At 47.4% G+C, this 20,898-nt stretch overlaps 1 protein-coding gene and 1 pseudogene across 1 annotated transcript in view; both read left to right on the forward strand.

The window, feature by feature from the left end:
- LOC144757931 (uncharacterized) overlaps positions 1–20,898 on the forward strand; it is a 348,943-nt gene that overhangs the window by 110,829 nt on the left and 217,216 nt on the right. The gene's annotated exons all lie outside the window — the stretch shown is intronic.
- Positions 17,311–20,445, forward strand: LOC144823902 (uncharacterized; annotated as a pseudogene).

A 20,898-nucleotide genomic window follows, 5' to 3' on the forward strand; every position in this document is an offset into this window, starting at 1 on the left:
GGGACAGGTGTTGTCTGAACCCACTGCATAGGGTGTGAATGAGCAAACATAGCAGGAGTTGGGGAGATGCTTTGCTTCCCACTGAGATCATGTGTTGACACCAGGTGTGTTGTAGTAGTGCGCTATGTAATCGTTGTATGTGGTGAAGTTCTATGTTAAACGGTTTAGATCCCGAGACACAGGTCTTATCACTTTACCTGGTTTCCTTTGCTGAAACTTGTCCTGTTCCTGTACTGTGACTCATAGCTGAAGAAACATAAAAGCACCTAGGGCAAAAAACAATACACAAGTGAATGTGAGAAGTTGGCCTGGCATATGCTGTCCACTATTCGAGTGGGCACCTTGCACCAGTCCAAACGACCCTTATTGATGGTAGGTTTGAAACAACCTTTATAGAAAGCTATCCTAGTGTTAGCTGTGGAGAGCAAGCTTCAGGCTAAGTCCTGAAGGAATGTAAAGCAGCTTGTTTTACCAGTCTATAATCTTGTGAATGACCAAATGAAAGGAGAACCACCCCATGTATATATATAAAATATATGTATTTATTCTAAACACATCCCTCTAGTCTCTTTATGAGGCTAGAGGCAAAAGTACATTCAGTAAACTTAGTTAGCACACAGTAAATTACCATAATATACGTTGTGCCCTAGGGGCATACCAAACCATATATTAAGAAAGTGGTATAAGAACCACGACTGACATGGAGACAAGGCCTAGAGCCTGTAGGACTCCTGGGGCCACCAGGAACCACCCAAGGTAGTGACACAGGGGACCCACGGGGGACGTGTGCAGTGTCTGAACACAGCAGCAAATCACCATTAACTTCTATGGGAAAGTCGCTGTTGGAATTTTAGAGATAATGGACACTTAGAAGAGGACTTAGAGCAAACCCCTTAGAACTAGGAGGTTCTAGAGTCAACACCCACAGGAGCACCTGAGTACTCGAGTTAGCTCACCCAGGGAAGCCGGGTGCTTGGGTGTCTTTTCGTGTTGGGTTTCGCCGTCGATTTCAATGGCGATCTGCTGCAAAGTGCTGCTGGCGTCCAAGTGGAAAGTGTCCAGGTGACACCAAGGCTGGATCAGAGATGTGAAGAACTTGAAAGCAGAGGGGACAGAGTCTGGGTCACTTGCCAGTGACCAGGAAGGCGATGAGCGTACGCCCACCGATGTCGGGTACTTGGAAGTGAAGAAGGTAAAGCTGCGTCTTCAGCCACGAGGACCAGGAGGCGTCAACAACAACCAGGTACTGGATTCAAGCTGTCCCACGAAGACTGTCGAGTGCTGCGGTGTCGGTTTCCGGATTGGACCCAACAAGCCTTGGCAACAGCAACCCATGCTAAAAGCAGAGATTGGCTTTGGTGCAGACCAGCATGGTCTGAGGGAGTCACCACTCGGTGGGGAGTCAGGGCATGTCTGGAGCAACCTGGGAAGCCCAAAGGAAAGTAGAGTTACCTTCATGGGGACCCACCAGTCAACGGACCAGGGATCGCGCATCGGCCTCGAGCAAAAATGCTAGAAGCGGGCTCACTGAACACTTTTGGAGTGTAGGCCCACAATCTTCAGTGCAGATGGTACTCTGGGCTAGGACTACAGGTAACCCAATGCACTACTTCAGGAAAGCTCGGGAAGTCGATGTACTAGCAAATGTGCACAGTGTCTAGGAGTTCCGGTCCCACGTCACTTGTGAGGGCTGAAGGTCTCAGCTTTACTGGGATCTCGTGTCGGCCTCAGAGAAGTCTGGAAGTCTATGTCCTGAGTCGCAAATACTTCGAATTCCGGAAGGAGCTTCGAAAATGCAGACCGGCAAGATGCTTCTTTGGTGCCTGTTTGAACAGGGGAGTCACTCCTTGACCCCAAGGGAGATTCTTCCGTCTTCTAGTCGTGTAGAATGTCGAAATTCCAGGATATATGTATCAGAGTTTCATCGAGGTGTAATCTAAAGTCCTGTTGCCAGGGGTCCCTTACTTATACTAAAGAAAGGGGTTTGACATACTCTGGGGACCCACCTATGGGAGGGTCTAGGAAAAGGGGTAGTTACACCCCTTTCCCTTTGTCCAGTTTCGCACCAGAGCAGGGGCTGAGTGCCCCTGCAACTGGTTTGAAAAGGGGTGTGCACATGGACACCAAGTGTGCCCCCAGCACTGTCTGAAAAGCATTCTCTGAATGCACCCACCCAACCCCAATACACTACAGCCTGCCTGGGAAGTGGTTATACCTCCCTGTGACAGAAAACATATTGCCAAGGCCTCCCCTGCCGGAGTTTCGTCAAGCCGCAGGAGGTCAGACCTGTGTCTGTGGCTGCAGCATCCTTTTTGTGATGCTAGGGTTCTTTTAAACTAGGACTGGCCGGGGTGGGGGGAGGGGGAGTAGGATTCCAAAATGTTTGACACCAAACATGACCTGTTTCCAAGCAGCCATTCAAAAGTTAGCATTTACCGCAAGATTATAATGCACTTAAGAGTATATGGTCTGGCTGCATCACAGAACAGCCTCAGAGAATAGGCTCCGAAAGCTGCAGAGGGGTCCAGCTCATGCATGGGCACCCTCTCACACAAAACCAAGCACTCTGCATTCAGGATTCATAAGGTCTGCCATAGGAGTGACTGATAGGTTTATATGTGTCAGTGATTAAATGTAGATATAGGTAGCATATATCTTAGTAATGGGTGCATGCGCCACCTTACCCAGGCTGCAGTAGCAGACCTATGGTGCCATTTTGGAAGGCTTCCCAGGGGTGGCAAATTACATGCTTCAGCCCCTGGTAGGCCTCTGGGGTACCTATGCCCTTGGTACCTAAGGTACCATATACTAGGGACTCACAAGGGTATCCCAGTAACCAATCTGGAGTGTACCTAAAGTACATGCAATCATTTTAGAGATGAAGCAGCTAGGCTGGGGTCCTGAATAGCAGGGCCCCAGCCAGACTAAAGTCGAGAAACAGTGAAACACCAGCAAAAAATGTGGGTAACCATAGTAAGCAGATCCTACTCTCCTACAGTGAATATTTTTAGTCGGGATATGAAAGAGTCGTTGTAATGTCCGGGGGTAGCCCTTGGGGCGCTCCTATCTGAAAAGTGTTCGCAAAGTCCAGTGGAAGCCCCACAGGCGCTTCTGTCCCCAAAGTGTAAATAGTTTATATTAGAAAAAGTTTGTAATGATGACTCCTTTGATGGTTGTTGTAGTGATGAGTACAAGCGAATATCTGTCAAGTGGTACCATGACTCTTTCCCTTTGACCTTGACAGATTTGGGAGTTGAAAAGACTACTTTGAAGAGCCGTTCAAACTTGCGTTCTTTCCCCTGGCGATGAAAGTTGTGGATCAGGACTCGGTCCCCGGGCTGCGTTATGGTGTAGAGTAGACCCACGGAGGTGCGCACCGCCTTCCTTTGGGTAACCTGTTTAGAGAGGAGTCTGCAAGTTTTGGTCAGTTCAGAGAGATATAGATACATTTTATTACCTAAGGCCTCGGAGCTGGACTCTGCACTTAGTTTGGCTCTGCTCTAAGGTATTGGCTTCGGAATTGATCTACCAGTGGCTAGCTGAAAGGGGGACGGTTAGATGGTGGTCTCTGCTTGGTCTGACACTTAAATGACACTGGACATGATGTACACCAAGGGTCTCATTTAGATTTTGGTGGACAGGTTACTCCATCACAAGCATGACGAGTATCCCGCCCGCCACATTAGTAGTGCATTTAATCCAGTGACAATTGTAGTAAAATGGACTGGGATATCTGTCACATTTGTGATGCAATAACCAGTCTGCTAAAATTCAAATCAATCTTCAAGTCTGCAACCAATATTGTAGCAGAGAGAACCAGTGTTGGACTTGGCCCTTTTTGCAGGGTCATACCTGAACTTTTTGCCTTCCTCCTGTACTGTGTCAGACCTGTTTTTGTTGGTTATATATGACTCTGGGCACTTTACCACTGCTGATCAGTGCTAAAGTGCATATGCTCTCCCTATTATAAATTAATGTATGGATTAGTTACTCCATGATTGGCCTACTTGGTTTACTTGCCAGACCCTAGTACAGTGCACTGTGTGTGCCCAGGGCTGCTGGTGGGCTTGCAGCAATGGTTGTGCCACCCACAGAAGCAGCCTGTAAAGTGTGTCTTGGGCCTGCCATTGCAGAACCTGTGTGCAGTCTGGTACTGCCATGTTGACTGGCAAGTGCACCCACTTGCCAGCCCCTAAACCTTTTCTTTTCTGCATATTAGTAACCCTTTTGGTAGGCCTTAGGGCAGGGTCGGTTGTAGGTAAAAGGTAGGCCATGCCCTGATGTGTGTGGCATGTCCTAATAGTGAATTACAGCCGTTTTCGTATTTCACTATTGCAAGGCTACCTGTTCCCCATAGGCCAGAATGGGCAGTTTGATTATAACATTTTGTAATCCTACCTGACTCAGGGAACTAGGTAGAAATTCGAGTTTCGTATTACTGAACTCAGAATGATAAAATACATATTTTAGTGAAGTTGGTTTTAATATTCTGTGTTTGAAAATACCTCTTTTAGAAAGTAGGTATTTTCTTGCCTAACTATCCAAGCCTGCCTCTGCTAGGTTGTGTATTCCTTGTCTGGAGTTTGAGTGACAGGGACTGGAGGATTCCAGGAGACAGGGTGAGTCAGCACAGGGCTGAATAGACCCATCTGCATGTAGAGTGAGAAATGGGGATGACCTTGAGACCTGAATAGGGCTGTGCCTGCCTTCCACAATGCTGGCTCCACCTCCTGTGGTGCGTCTGATGTCCCTGGCCCACACTGTCAACAAAGTGCTTCAGGACTGACCAGAACTGGTTTGGACTAGGTAAAGACACTCTCTGCCTTCAGAGAACAAAGAAAATAGGTGTATAAAAGAGGGGACTCAGAGCCCAGAAATGTAGAACACTTTTGGGAAACAGGAAGAACCTTTGCTGAGGAGAGGAACCAGAGAGAAACTGAAGGAGGAGACTATCCCTAAGCTGAGTGCTGTTTGGTGGATTGGTATGCAGTGGTTGCCTGACTACCAAATAAAGTAGAAAGGAACTTTGTGTTACTTTCTTCAACTTGTAAAGGATCTCCAAGGGCTTGGAAATTGAGCTTTTCTCCTCCTGAAGTCTCTGGGAAAACAGACTTCACAAACCAGCTCCCCTGAGTTCCCTTGCTGGGAATTTGAAGTGCCTGCTGTTGTGCTGGGCCTTCGGAGAGACTACGTGTCGCTGGGAGCTGGAAGCACGACTCGTGGAGAAGAAGCATGATGCCGCCACAGCCGCTGTCTTCGCATCACTGAAGAAGGGTGCCGCCACTGTCGCATCGCCGAAGTGCCTCGCATCACCAGAGAAGGGTGTCGCCGTTGCAGCATACGCCGTTGCATCACGGGAGAAGCGTGTCGCCTCTGCTGTCTTCGCATCACTGAAGAAGGGTGCCGAGGCTGTAGCTGTCTCATTGCATCACCGAAGTGCCTCGCATCAACGGAGAAGAGTGTCGCAGTTGCAACAGATTCTGTCGCATCACCAGAGAAGCATGTCACAGGGCCTGTCGCGGCTCAGAAGATTCACTGAGTTGCCGCACGGCCGTCAGGCGTGCACGCATCGCCTCATGGATGTTGCATCAAGAAGAAGACGCATTTTGTTTCATTGCATCGGATCCTCATCGCATCACGGCATTGCGGGTCGCATCGCCACAGAAGCGCAGTAAGAAACCGACGCATCACCTCTACACGCAGATAAGAACCAACGCATCACCGTCCCCTACGCAGCAGTAGGGAACTGACGCATCACTGTTCTTGCGTGTAAGGAACAGACGCATCACCTTCCCTTCAACTCTTTTGTTGTATAGCATTACGCATCCAAAGGTACATTGAAGGTAACGTAAAGTGTTGCATTTACCATCTAAAGAGAACTAAGCTATTTCTACCATTCTAAAGTACAGTATTGTGGATTTTTGTCGTTTTTGGTCTTGTGTTAAGTCTATATAAAGATACTTATTTTTGATATACAACCTGTGTGCTGACCATCTGTAGTGTTGTCACTGTACTACTGTATGTGTTCACAAATGCTTTACACACTGCCTCTGAGATAAGCCTGCCTGCTCGTGCCATGCTACCAAGGAGGTGAGCAGGGGTTATTTTGGGAGTGTAGCCCCTTACCCTGACTAGACGCAAGGGTCCCTATTTGATCAAAGGTACCTACCTCTGCCAACTAGACACCCCCAAATCTAACAACCAGCATTAAAGGATGGGGTCTAGAAGCAGCTGCAGTCCCAGAGGCACTGGAAAGGGAATCTGAGTTTGAGAGAGTGAACCTTGGATCTGTTGTGGTTACGCCCTCAGGATTCAAAGTACGAGAGCGCCCTTGGCATAAATCCTATGATGCTGCAGCATGAATGCAATACATGAGAGCTATTAAATGCTACAAGAAACTGATTGAAAGAGCCCATGCCGAATTATTTGCAGACAAATCAAAAACAACTGTAAGCCTTCTAAGGAAATCTTCTCTATTGTGAACAACCTGATTAAACCCATCTCCAGTCCTGGATTAGCGGAAGGTTCTAACAGCCACTGCAGCAAGCTTGGTCAATGATCTTTATCTTTACTTTAACAGGGGTGAGGAAACAGTCAAACCTGTCTCTCTTGAGACAGGGACCTACCACTCTCAATGGGCTACCTTGGAGCAATTGGCTCTACTTGACACAGATTCTATTTACACCTTAATGCGTCAAGTGAAATCTGGATCTCCGGATGACCCATTTAAACCTGATTATATTTTTCAATTTCAGTAGAGCGTCACACCCATATTTCTAGAATTAGCCACTGAAGAAGTATCAATATCATGTAAACATGTCAAGGTTATCCCTTTTCTAAAAAACGTCTTCGCTAGAAGACCCATTTCTGTTCTGTTGTTTCTGTCCAAGGTTGTGGAGAAACATGTAAACAATCTCTTAACCAACATTTTTTAACATAATGAAATATTAGATTGTTCGCAAAATGGATTTAGATCATACAGCTCCGAAATTGCTCTTTTCACAGTTATTGAATCCCTTTGCTGTACAGCAGATGCTGGCAAATCCCAGGCTCTGTACCTTCTGGATTTAAGTGCAGCCTTCGACACTGTCTCACATGCAATATTATTAACTTATCTCACTGACCTGGGGGTACAGGGCAAAGGTCTGGCCTGGTTTACCTCCTTTTTAAAGGAGCGGTCCCTTCAATTTATGCCCCACACCCCTCCCTTTGCCTCATCCCAAAGAGGACTGGCTCCAGGCATCCCTCTGGGTCCGGACCTCAGTCCTGCCCTTTTTAATATTTCTGTCAGACCTCTAGCGGAGGTAGTGAAATCTTTTGGAATATCGCACTAGTGTTGTATGCTAATTATTTCCCTGTCCAGGACACATCATTTATAATCATACTATCGTAATGGTGCCCCAGGGGTGGGAAGGGTGAGAGGGAAAGTGATGTGAGAAAAGGAATGTGCAGAATTGGTCAATTGTGCAAAATAAACAATTAATGCTATGCCGGCAGCACATATATTAATATATTCAATGCTGGGAGCGCAAGCTGGTTGAAGGTGGTATCCGTCGACGTTTCGACCCCCAATTAGAAGGTTAGGTACACATGAGACCTTAAAACGGGGTCTTCATCAGGACGCAGGGAGTGAAGTGGGGCAAGGGATTCTATAAGAGAGGAAATTGAATCAATAGATAATATATTACAAAAGTTAAAAAGCGCACTAGAAGGCGCTAAACTCAGCAATATTAATTAATTAATTGCCATGGGCGTAGGAGAATGAAAGGTGAGATTTAAGGATAACCACACCCACCCGACTGATACAGTGAATTATCAGTGGTTATGTATGTGAAGAAACATCACTCACTTCACACGGAGCTAAATGCATTCTCCCAAGTGTAGATATGGCTAAGGATCGATTAGTGTAAGTATTGTGTAATTATTTCCCTGTCAGCAGTCGACTGGCTTTTGTGCCAAATCTAAAAACTTTGTGTTAGAAATGGGATTTCTGGCTAGCTCAGATTTGCTCCAAAGCGAGGCAGAAACCACCACTCTAGTCAGGATAAGGGAGTTACACTTCTAAAATAACCCCTGCTCACCCCCTTGGTAGCTTGGCACGAGCATTGATGCTTATCTTAGAGGCAGTGTGTAAAGCATTTGCACATAACCAACAGTAAAACAGTGTACCTACTACAGAAGGACACCACACACAGTTTAGAAAAATATCCAATTTTTATATACTTAAGACTAGACCAAATACGATAAAAATCCACATTACTATACTTCAAAATTGTCACTTATCCAAATCTTCCTTAAAAAAAGTTCCTTGGTGTCGATAGCTCCATCCGGGCCTATCACGATGTCGTGAACAACAAATCCAAAAACAATTCTGGCTGACAGTGGGGTCGCAGGCCAACTACGGGGTCGGTAAGACCCGCAAACAGTACCTTTCAGAGATGCAGGGTGATGGGGTCCTTGAAGTCACTCGTGTTGCAGGTCGAACTCCTTTCTGATGGAATCCGGAGCGCTGGCGCCAACAGGTGTCATGTGCTGCGGTGTGAAGCGCAGCGGTATGGCGTGCGGTGTCCCCAGGTCTCGGTGCACACAGCGGCACGGTGGCGGCATCAGATGGTGTTGTCGGTGAGACCACGTTTGCGGTGCGGGATGGAGGTGGTGCTCGTCACTGTGCTAGTAGGTCACGGTGCAAGCAGCAGCGTTGTCGTTGCTGAAGTGCTGTCGTCGGCTGATGAACTGGAGACAATGGCGCCGACGTCGGTAGGCCAAGGCTGTGGTGTGGGATGAGGGCGGTGCGTTGTGTAACTTACGAGCAGTGCCCCCGAACCGTGGTGCAGGCAGTGGCATCAGTTTTTGCGGGAAGTGGCGACATCAGGAAGGCCACGGCATTGTCGGGCCCACAGGTCGCGGTGCGAGCAGCAGCTCGGTGATGGCGTCAGCAGGTGTCGTCGGTGAGACCAGGGGCGTGGTGGCAGTGCCCTCTGAGGTGCCAAAGCTTCGCATGAAGCAAGGCAGTGCAGAGTGCGGTGCCCACAGGTCACAGTGCGAGCAGCGGTTCGGTGATGGCGTCATCAGGCCTTGTCAGTGAGACGAGGGTCGCGGTGCGCCGTTGCAGCGGTGCCCTCTGCGGTGCCTTCAAGACACGGGCTTGTCAGGGTCATCATAGACGTCGTCATGTGGCGTTCTTTGGGTGGCATCATAAAACACACAGTCCCCAGTGTTGCGGGTCGAAGAACCTGAAGTCTTTGCTGTTCCTGAGACTTCGTGAACAGGGGGTCAAGCTCTACGTCAAGCCCTTGGAGAGTCTCCCCAATTGGGTTGCAGAAAGTCCAGTCCAGGCCTTTCACTGCCCAAGACAGAAGCAGCACTTCAGGTCAGCCCAGCAAAGCCCGCAGCAAAGTGGTCGGTCCTTTCAGCAGTTTCTCTGGCTCTCCTTCTGCGCATACCACTGCCTCATTTCTTCCTGGCTGGCCTCGAGTTTCGCCTGAGCGTGTTTCCTGAAGCAGGCCGTTTGGTTGCGGAAGGCCTGCGCGTAGCTGAACACATCCTGGGTTGTCTTCTTGGGAGCGGCCTCCCAGCCCTCCTTCACCAAGCTGAGCGGTCCTCGCACGGGGTGACCGTACAAAAGCTCGAAGGGGCTGAACCTGAGAGTCTTCTAGGGGTACCTCCTTGTATGCGAAAAGCAGGCATGGTAAGAGGACGTTCCACTTACGCCTCATGGGTTCAGTAAGACCCTTGATCATGCTATTTAAGGTCCTGTTTAACCTTTCCACCAGACTGTTACCTTGGGAGTGGTACTGGGTGGTGAACTTGTACTAAAAACCACACTCCTTCCACACGGATGTCATATACTTTGATATGAAATTGGTCCCCCTCTCGGAAACTACCTCTCTGGGAAACCGCACGTGGGAAAAGATCTATATTAGCGCTCGGCTCACCACTGGCGCCATCGTTGTCCTGAGAGGGATTGCCTCCGGGTACTGGTGGCATGGTCCACCAAGACAAGGATGTACCTTCTGCCCATGGCTGTCTTGAGATCCAGTGGCCCCAGGATTTCCATCCCCACCCTTTCAAAGGGTGTCCCCGCCACAGGGAACTGTTGGAGAGGCGCTTTGACCTTCCTCCTACTCTTACCACTCGCCTGGCAAGTTTGGCAAGACCGACAATGCACATCCGACTGCCTTCGTATTTGAGTTCAGAAAAAGTGGGTGACAAACCGGTCAACGGTCTTGTCCTGCCAAAGGCACGTCGTGAGCCAGACCCAGTAGAAAGGTCCAGTAGCGCTGGGGTACCACCAGCACACGGGCTGATCCAGGTTCCACGACCTTAGGCTCGCTGTACAGGAGATCATTCTCTCAAAAGATCCAATGTGATCCGGACTGATCACCAGTCGCCTGAGCTGCGGCCTGCCGCCGCAGGCCCTCCAGAGAAGGGCACTCATTCTGCTCCCGGCAGAACTCCTCCCTGGTGGACCCCCCTTCTTGCTGCCAATGGGTCAGCTCAGAGCTGTCCCCCAGTATGGCTACCTGCTCCCCTGTAGGCACCTGGGCTTCCCCCTCGAGGTCCGCCTCCTCCCGGGCCGTGAGAACCTCAGGGGGGGCCATTTTCCTGTGCCCCTTGCCCCTTCTCTTGGTAGGGACCTGGGCCACTGTCTCAGGCTCCGGGTCCCTCTGATCACCCTCTCAGGCCACCATCGACACGCATGTCCACTTTGGCAACCCCAACATCTCCAAGTGGGACCTGAGCTCAATATCCTTCCATAAGGACTGCTCCAGGTCGTTACTGAGCAGACAATCGACAGGCATTGAAGGGCTCACACAACTACCCTCAAGGGACCTGAGACCCCCCCACACTCAAAGGGAACCTGCGCTGCTAGACACTGGCGCTCTGAATTGGTGACACCAGACTGAGGTTACACTGGCTCCATTATCCCTGAGAGCCTCAAACCTTTTCCCATTGATGGTCACCCAGGTGCTGTATTTCTTTGTGTTAGGGGGCACCTGGGCTCCTGGGACCATCTCACTGTCCCCTAGTGAGACAAGAGTCATTTCTGCGGGGTCCCCACCCTCCTGTGGGTACTCTTCCTCCACCCCAAGCGCTACGCTAGCCAACACCTTGGACTGCTCACCAGTGGGTGGCTGCGCCTCCTTTGAGCACCTGAGGTCCCCCTTCATGTGCCCTACATGGTCACATGCAAAAAATCTGCGAGGCCGGTCTCAGCCGGCTTTCCGGTTGAGACCACTTGCTTCTTATCTCCGGGGAGATGGGAACCTTTACCCTGGGTGTTATTGTGGGGCCCTTTAGAGAACTCCTGCGTTTTACCCTTGTCCCCCCACCTTTCTGCTGGGGACCCTGCCCCCTCTTTGGCTGAGTCTCTCCCAAACGCTTTCTTGTGGACCCTGGTACTCACCCAGCAGTCCGCCTCCATAGCAAGCTTCCTGAAGACAGTCAGTTTACTATCAACTAGGTGCTGGCGCAGATCTGCAAAACATAGACTGGACAGGTGCTCCCATGCAATCAAATTATAGAGCCTCTGATAATCTGTCACATTACTGCCTTTTACCCAGCCATCCAACGATCGGAAAAACACATCCACACACTCCAACCATGTGTTGGCATCGGACTTCTTACTGGACCTAAACTGGTCCCTGTTCTTTCAGGATTAAGACCATATTTAGTGAGGAACGCGTCCTTCATGTCTGGATAGGTGAGGTGATACCCCTTACCCACCAAAGTTCCTCTGGGGACAGGCCACTGCTGCCTGGCCGGAAGGGTTCCCCCCTCCCAAAAGCTCATCCCACCTAGAACCAGACTCCCCCACCTCTCCACTAAGGTCACCAGATTGCCCACTTGCATCTCTGGCTGCTACCCAGGCCCTCAGCGCCTTTTGTAGCTCGTCCTTCCTAGTGAGACCTCTGACTTGGACTTTGAGGTTTTTGTACAAGACTTCAATTCTCTCTCTGAGTAGAGCTCCAACCAATCCTCCTCAAAGGCAATATCCATGGATGCAACGGATGATGCTATTGATTCCGGCATGATGAAGCAGAAAGTTCACCTGGCAAGATAACAAAAATCGGGCAATAAGAAAACAGGTTAGTATGTGGCACGTAATGGTCTGCGATATGGCAGTAGTGCACACCAATCACTGTAAGTCAAGTGCAAATGCAAGTCCGATCCTCACCGCTGACAACTAGTGATAGAAATGGGATTAATGGCTAGATCAGACTTGGGCCAAAGCGAGGCAGAAACCACCAATCTAGACAGGATAAGGGAGTTACCCTTCTAAAATAACCCCTGCTCACCCCCTTGGTAGCTTGGCACGAGCAGCCAGGCTTATCTTAGAGGCAGTGTGTAAAGCATTTGCATTTGCTCATAACCAACGGTAAAGCAGTGTACGCACTACAGAAGGACACCACACCAATTGTTGAAATACAGCCCAATTTACAACCGATGCCCAGGCTGCTGGCGCAAGACGCCTCTTAGTTCCCATTCTGAATAGTTACCAAATAAAGAGACGGGCGCTGGAAGCAGGAACACAAGAACAGAGTTTTATTTCTCATGAGGAGAGCCTGTCATTTCGGACACGAAACACAGTGTCTTTCGGGAGGTGCTCTAACAAGTTCTCTGAGACATCGCCTTTTATACATCACAAACATTCCTTATTACAATAATAACATTGTGAAGCAAGGAAAAGACATCCCCGACCCCTCCCCGTTCTAGCGCAATCCAACACGTGGCTACAGTACAGGTCCTCACACCATACAATGGGAGGGGACTATTGCTCAGCTGAGTGTTCCGCTGATTTCTTTGGAATGTGTGCGCCTGATCGATTCTCGGAGGGGTGGGGAGGTCATGATCAATAGTAGCTCTTTTGAAGAGGGACGAGTGCATACAGTGGTGGGCAATGAACTGTATCCTCAGGCGAAAGAGATGACCAGTGGTCAGTGCGGACAATCGGGCTCAGTGGAGGGGTCATCAAGGGAGGGGTATTCATAGGAAGAAGGGAGGTGATGGTCAGGCACGAGGTGTGATGCCCAGGGACAGAGTCGCACAGAGAGAGAGGTCTTATGACCCGTACATGAGAGAACGGGGGCAGTCAGTCAGGTACAGCTGGGGGGGGTTATGTCAGCTGAGGCGAAGGATGCTTCTTCGAGAGGAAATGGGGGGTTTGCGTGGGTCAAGCAGGAGGGTTGCTTTTCAGAGCAGGGTCGCGCAGAGGGAGAGGGCTTTATGGTCTATGCATGTGAGAGGGGTGGGGTGTTCAAATACGCGCAGGAGGGAAGCCGGGGATTCCAATGAGCGGGCAAAAAGGCCATGGTGCCTAAAATGGCTGTCATGTACATATGGGCATGGGCTTTTACTGGCGGAATGATGCGGTCAATATTTCACGGTATTCATGGTGCTTACAGGGAGGGGAATGGGAAAAGGCAAATGGACGCCGCTTAGGTACATCAATTTTGCTAATTTCCACAGTCGCCGCTTTTACCATAAGCTAGTTCATTTCCTAATTAATGGGTGTACATATAAACATGTATGGTTGATGAAAACTTATCAATACTAGCAGATTGCATAGAACCATGAGCAGTCGATGTGATTGGCAAAATGCAATACATAGAAATTTACATTTGTTGGGTTACTACAAGCCTAGGGTGCAGCATACTACACAGTATAAATGCTTCTGACTTTCTCATCAATGTACAGCTCTAAAGGTGACCGACAAACATTTTGAAAACAATACCAAGTGGTTGAGGGAGGAATTCAGTCCAATATATCTTCGTCACAGTGTCTTTTTAGCAGCGAGCCATCACTGGTAGGCTCTCGTCCGTATCTTTTCGTTGGCGCTGTTGAGCACCGGCGGTGGAGCTATAGGTCCAGCTCGGATCTATCCTTACGCGTTGCAGGGTGCGGTCAGTCCTCTGCTGTTAGACCACAGTCCTGTTCCCTAACCAATCCTTTTGGTGGTGCCTTATGCTCGGCACCTATATTTCTTTTTACTTCCGTTTGCAAACCTCGTTTCCACCTAAATGCTGTTTTCTTCTTTCTGAGTCAAAAAGGTCATGTGGAAAAAGAGGGGGTTGTTGGATAGTCAAGGGAAGAGAGGGCGGAGTGGGATCAGATCTTTTCGGACACTTCCAAGGGACCAAGGGAGCAAAGGATAACGAGCAGGCAGGCCCATCAATCGGGCCCAAAAAAAGGGGGCGAACACTGTGCCTCCTAGAACGTAGCGACTGGGAGGATGGACTGACATAGAAACTTGATGAGTTAGTACTGTATGACAGAATTTGACTCGAACCAGCACGCCAGATAGTGCAACTATGACGTTTTACTAGATAGGGAAAGGACAAGGAAAGTTGCGGGGTAAGGTTTACCCCCCGTCGTAACTCAGGGCTATTTTGCCTTTCCCTGACCTACCTAAACTATCGGGAGACCCATGCTCCCTAGCCATCTGTCGTCCAAAAACCAGACAGGCAATCCACATTCCAGCAGAGGCACATGGGATGACCGAGCAAAATAATACCCACTTTCTAAAAGTGGCCTTTATGAACTCAGGATGAAAAGGGCACCCTCGTTAAAGGCTGTGTCTTTAGAGGCTGAGTTCAGGCCTACCAAACTTCCTTTACTTATACCTTTCTCGGGCTACGTACGCGAGTGGCACAATCCGTGCTGCAGGCCTACGAGTAGCAGTGGGCTCACAAGCCCCGGCACCCGCAGTGCTTGTTACTGGGGACTGACAAGTAAGTCACACATCCAATCATAACACAATTTACCACAGGACCGCCTGCGCTTTACCACTGATCAGCAGTGCGAAAAGCGCGCAGAAACGTTATACCATCAAAAACAAAGTCAAAACCAAGAGGGCAGAAAGCAAAAACTCGGGGGAAACACACAAAAAGATGCCAAGTCTAACACAGTGCTGCCCAGATGGATGCATGACAACTGTTTAAAACTTAACTCCAAAAAACTGAGATCCAAGGAGTACCCAGCCTAGCTGCCTAGATGCAATTTTATATGCCCTCCAGAACACTACACTGCGCTTCGCTAATCTAAACCTGGCCCACATCCCTCATCATAGCAGAGCCAGAAAGAGATGTTGCTCCTTTCATGTCTTAGCTCTGACCAGATGGAATTCTATGCCCCCTAACCTTAGAAAGATTCAATATCACTTACTGATCCGGAAACAGTGGAAGACCCGGCTCTTCTCCATCTGGGCTGATGATTTCGCCTTTCTGCTGCTGTGTTTCTTAAGATTCGTTTATGTCCCTTGCTGATATTGTCTGACACCTGGACCCACACCTTCCCCTCAAGGCAGGAGGTCTCCAGGTGTTGTGCATTCTAAGGCTCTGCTCCCCTTTTGTAAAGGGTCAAAGTGGTAACACCCATGCAGTAAGTGCCATTATCAGCAGCGGAAGTAAGAGACAGTGCACACCAATTCCCAGCCCAGTAAAGGCCTGAAACAGACCCAAATAAAGAAGCGTGTACCTACATGTTCGCCTCTTCTGTTTGTACCTCATAAGTATCTACCTGTGCACCTCCTCCATTTGTACGCCCCGGGCAAGCTTCTCTAATTACGCTTGTGATCCTTGTACTGCCAGCCATGGCATTTGACTATCAGATCATTACCTGATGTCTGCTGTGTGCATCGAGTCACTCCCCTGCTTTAGCTGTCAATGAACCCTGCTGAGCGAGTACACAGACATAAGGGAGTATGGAAGGTGATGAACAGGGAGTATGGTAAAGCTGAATGTAAGAAATGTGGAGCTGTGTAAATGCTGCACTCACCCTCAAGCAACGGATATCTTGTCCCACTCTGCCAATGCTCCATCCACCGACAGAGAAGCATGCTGGCACCAAATGCAAAAAATTGTCAGAAACCATAGTAAGGTACAAAAAGACAAAAGGCAGACATGTATTGGCAGCAGAGATATCGCAGGTATATTACTGGTTGTGATGGAATCTCTATAATAAATACTGCAATCTTCCAACAAATGCTTGAACCATCCCTAGAAATGCGGCAAAGATAACTTAACAAACAGAAAAGTAAAGACAGGAGTTGGAACTTCAGGTGCTCCAGTGTGAACTGGAAAGTATTGTCAAGAAGAGTGTGAATGGAGCTACATTTGTTATATACTTCCTGAAGCGTTACCTTTATTATATACTTCCTGAAGCGATACCTTTATTATATACTTCATGAAGAGTTTTCTTTGTCATGTAGTCTTGAAAGCGTTACTGCTGTTATACACTTACTGAAACTGAAGTGACAGCAGCACATCCTGAGCCATCTCTTTTTCCACAATCACTTCTTGTTTAAATGAAATCTTAGCCATGTGCGTCTTCGTAAAGCTGTACCTCTAGCAAGTGGGCGCTCCATGTGTGCTCTTTCTGTACTAAGTTACTCTGAAAATCACCTCCTTTTCTGAATTAGGTAAGAGTGACATGTTCAATGGTAGATTTAGTTAAATATCTGTGTATGATGAAATAGCCCTTGGTAACTTTAAAAAATGGTAAAGAAGAGATGTATTTTACAACTAGTTAAATATTGTGTATTCACATTCTCTTACATTTCCATTTAGTGATTTTAAATCTCTTTACATCCAATAGGAAACCAGCCTTGAATGCACAAATGATCGTGAATAATGACAGTAATCGTGCAAATCTAAAAAAAACGGTTAGAAAAAATGAGCTCCAATATTCAGGAAAAGATCTGCACAGTCAGAGACTGAGGAACCTGAACATAAACTGATAGATCCTGGAAGAAGCAGTCAAGAGCAATTCAGTGGATCTAAGAGTCTGAGCTGTGCACCTCCACGCAACAGGACTAAGAAATGACCTCTAGAAAATTAAGGCAACAACACTGACAAACCACCTCCTGAATAAACAAGCCTCTACCACCAGCTTTGATCATGTGTTCGGTATGAGGTGGATACAGCATTGCTCTGCTTCCTGTAATGATGGCAGACCACCATTCAGCGTGCTAGGTGTATTGTAATCTCTTTCTGGCCAAACATAAGGAGCAAGAAAAAAGCACAAGGGAGTGGAGCCAGACAACTGAAGGATAAAGAAAAGAGACGGTCTCTGATCTAAAACAGACTGTCCCAATTTGCATCGACCTGAAGGAAGACTAATCTTCACCCGTAAACATGCAAACCCATTATGTAATCTAAAGACATACCCACCTATAAAGAAATGTACTTGCCACAATTATAATATATCTAGTTGGTGAGTCTTGTATTTCGTTGTGAAATCTGAAATCAAGCATCCAAAATACCACACACATACAGGGAATGTGAGAATAACACACGTGCTTTATAAACCATGTTAGCTCCTCAGGAAACACAGTCCTGGGATGCAGACAAATATAAACCCGACCGAGAGACACTGACCAAGAAAGGAAAATCATACACAAGCAGCAAAAGCTTTAGTTTGTCATCACTACTAAAGAGCCATCAGCAAATACACACAGGAGAAGCAACGTGCAATTGCAATGAATGTATGAAGAACTTTAGTCAGTTAGCACTCCTAAAAGATAATCAGCGAACACACACAGAGGAAAAACCATACCATTGCACTGAATGTGTGAAGTGCTTCAGTCGGTTATCACAACTCCAAACACATCAGCGAACACACACAGGGGAAAAACCATACCATTGCACTGAATGTGTGAAGAGCTTCAGTCGTTCATCACAACTCAAAAGACATCAGCGAGCACACACTGGGGTAAAACCATACCATTGCAATGTATGTGGAAGTAGTTTTAGTGATTCCTCAAATCTCAGGATTCATCACCGAACACACACAGGGGAAAAGCCATTCCAGTGCAGTGAATGTGTGAAGAGCTTCAGTCGGTTATCACATCTCCAATCACATCACCGAACACACACTGGGGAAAAACCATACCATTGCAATGATTGTGGAAGTAGTTTTAGTGATTCCTCAAATCTCAGGATTCATCACCTAACACACACAGTGGGAAAACCATTCCAGTGCAGTGAATGTGTGAAGAGCTTCAGTCGCTTATTAGACCTACAAAAACATAATCGAACACACACTGGGGAAAAACTATACCATTGCAATGAATGTGTGAAGAAATTCAGTCATTTATCAACCCTCCGGAGCCACCAGCGAACACACACTGGGGAAAAACCATACAAGTGCAGTGAATGTGGAAGTAGTTTTACTGATTCCTCAAATCTCAGGAGACATCAGCAAACACACACTGGGGAAAAACCATACAAGTGCAGTGAATGTGGAAGTAGTTTTACTGATTTCTCACATCTCAGGAGACATCAGCGAACACACACAGGGGAAAAACCGTTCCAGTGCAGTGAATGTGTGAAGAGCTTCAGTCAGTTATCACATCTCCAAGCACATCAGCGAACACACACTGGGGAAAAACCATTCAAGTGAGGTGAATGTGCAAAGTGCTTTAGTCGATTATCAATTCTACGAAGACATCAGCAAACACATACAGGGGAGAAACCATACCATTGCAGTGGATTTGGAAGTAGTTGTGGGAAGGATTTTCAACAAACTTCAGGGATTAGTGATAAAACCTATAAACACAACACACTTGAACAAGTTTAACAAGCACAGACTGGAGAATATTTCTAGCTGGTTTTGGTGTTTGGTCCTTTTGTGCAACAACCGGTTCAATGACATCTGCTAGAGAACAACGTTCAAAGGCAGAAGAAGTAATAGTAAATTGTGACCTGTAACTGTGAGAAATAGTACTTGCAGTACACAACATTTACTTCCGAAGCCCTGACGCGGGGCAAAAGATGCTCATTTCGATCATCACATGCATCTGTTAATACACCCACCATAGTGGCACTTCCCCATAGGTGCCCAATATCAAGCTGGAGCCTTGGGAAATTTGCTGGCTCACCACTGACTGTAAATGATTCACGGCCAGAATAATTGTATATGAATATATTTTAGACCTTTCTTATTTACAGAGAATCACCCAACCAACTCCTAACTGGTGAAAGGACAAAATCCGTGCATGATGGCAACATTATTGATCAGAGAGAAAGCATTTGAAAAGTTTAGTTCTTAATAGGTTTCTGAAAGCTTCACGATTAGGTAAAGATTGAATCTTGAGCAGTAAATAGTTCAGTTCTTGGAATCCAGAAATATCGACTCGCTGCTTTACATTTCTTGATCCTTGGCACTGGAAAAGAAATCTGGATTCATAAGTAAAGGAACACAAAAGATACTGAGTTTTGATACAAATGATATTCAGGTTTTCATTTACAAGCTTTAAGCCCAACCCTTTTTAACATCTCTATTCAATCTCTGGCAGCAGTGGCCAGGAGCAGAGGATTAGCTGTGGTATCTTACGCCGATGACTCACAGCTGGTAGTGGCATTATCTGACGACTCTGGGCAGCTACTGCAGATTGGATAACGGCCAATTGTCTTCAGCTCAATGGCAACAAATTGGAGATCTTGGTGGTGGGCAAAGATATCCATCTGTGGAGTGACCTCTGGTAGCCGTGCTCTTTGGGCCCTCTGCCGGCTCTTAAAACTGCAGTAAAAAATCTAGGAGTCTGGATAGACCTTCTTTTCAAACCCAGACTAAGGTAGTAGCCGGAGTTTGTTTCGGGCTCCTACGTGGGCTTAATCCTTTGCTGGGATTCTTCGACCCTACCATCCATCAGGTAATAATTCAGGCCACAGTACTCTCTAGACTGAACTATGCGATCTCCCTATATATCGGGACCAATAGGGCAGAGATACTGTGTTTACAAAAGGCACAAAATGTAGCAGCCCGGGCCCTCCTTTGTCAGCCGAGAATCTGCTCCATCGCTAATTCCATCCGCAAACTACATTTGCTGCCGGTGGAGAAATGCATCCGAGACTCTCTGTATTGCCCACAGAATCATGATTCTCCAATCTCCTGCTATCTGGCTACCCTCATGGCATCCTATAGACCTACCCGTCAGCTGCGCTCCAAGGACCAGTATCTAGCGGTTGTTCCTCGGTTAAGCTTTGGAACTCCCTCCGTGCACATATTAGAAACATTCATAAACATTCTCTTCTCCGTAAAATATCAAAACTCACCTCTTCCCTGCATAATTGCCTCCTAGGTGTTCTTGGCTTGCTTATGGCAGTGACATTTTAGCGCTGTTATGCCCGTTGTTGGGGCAACTGCGTGCTTTATAAAACCCCTTAACATAACATAACAAGCAGAAAGATACCCTCGTTTTATAAACTGTCAGTGAATGAATGGGCATAAAAAGTATGTGCTGCCTCGTGAGCAGTGAAACTTTGTAATGCAGTTGGGACGTCTGCAGACCACAAATAAGATAGATCGTAGCATTCTGAATCATCTGTAAGGTGCTTTTGTATTGCTGGAGCTGCCAAATACACAGTGTTCTCATAGCCCAGCCTTGCTTAGAGGAAGGAGTTCACAGATATAATATGCACATCAGAAGAAAGGATACATCTTCAGTAGCCAAAGATAGTAGAAACTAATGCTTTCCACTGAGTTCATTTTAACAAAGTGCTGAGTCCGGGACGTTCTTCCTGCTGCCGACCACCACCACCCAGCCAGTGAGGAACAGCAACGAGACTGCTCTTCAGCACCCCCATCCTATACATAACACGCTACAGGGGTTTGCTCCAGGGTCAAACTCACTTTACTTTCACGTCAACAGCAACAAGTTCTAAACTGAACAATTTATATTCAGGAACAAGGGGTTTGTACGGCCATTAGTGGCATAATACATTTGAAACCCAGTAATTTATAGATCTGATTTACTGATACATAACCAAACATCCAAACACCACCCATGTATGGACATCCAAGAGCCTTTTTGAAACCACACTACAGAGGTGTGTACCAGGATTTACTTTAACATTTACATGAACTAAATTATGATACAGCAAGAACAATCATGAT

The sequence above is a fragment of the Lissotriton helveticus genome, chromosome 1_1, assembly GCF_964261635.1.
Source record: "Lissotriton helveticus chromosome 1_1, aLisHel1.1, whole genome shotgun sequence".
Classification (NCBI taxonomy): domain Eukaryota; kingdom Metazoa; phylum Chordata; class Amphibia; order Caudata; family Salamandridae; genus Lissotriton; species Lissotriton helveticus.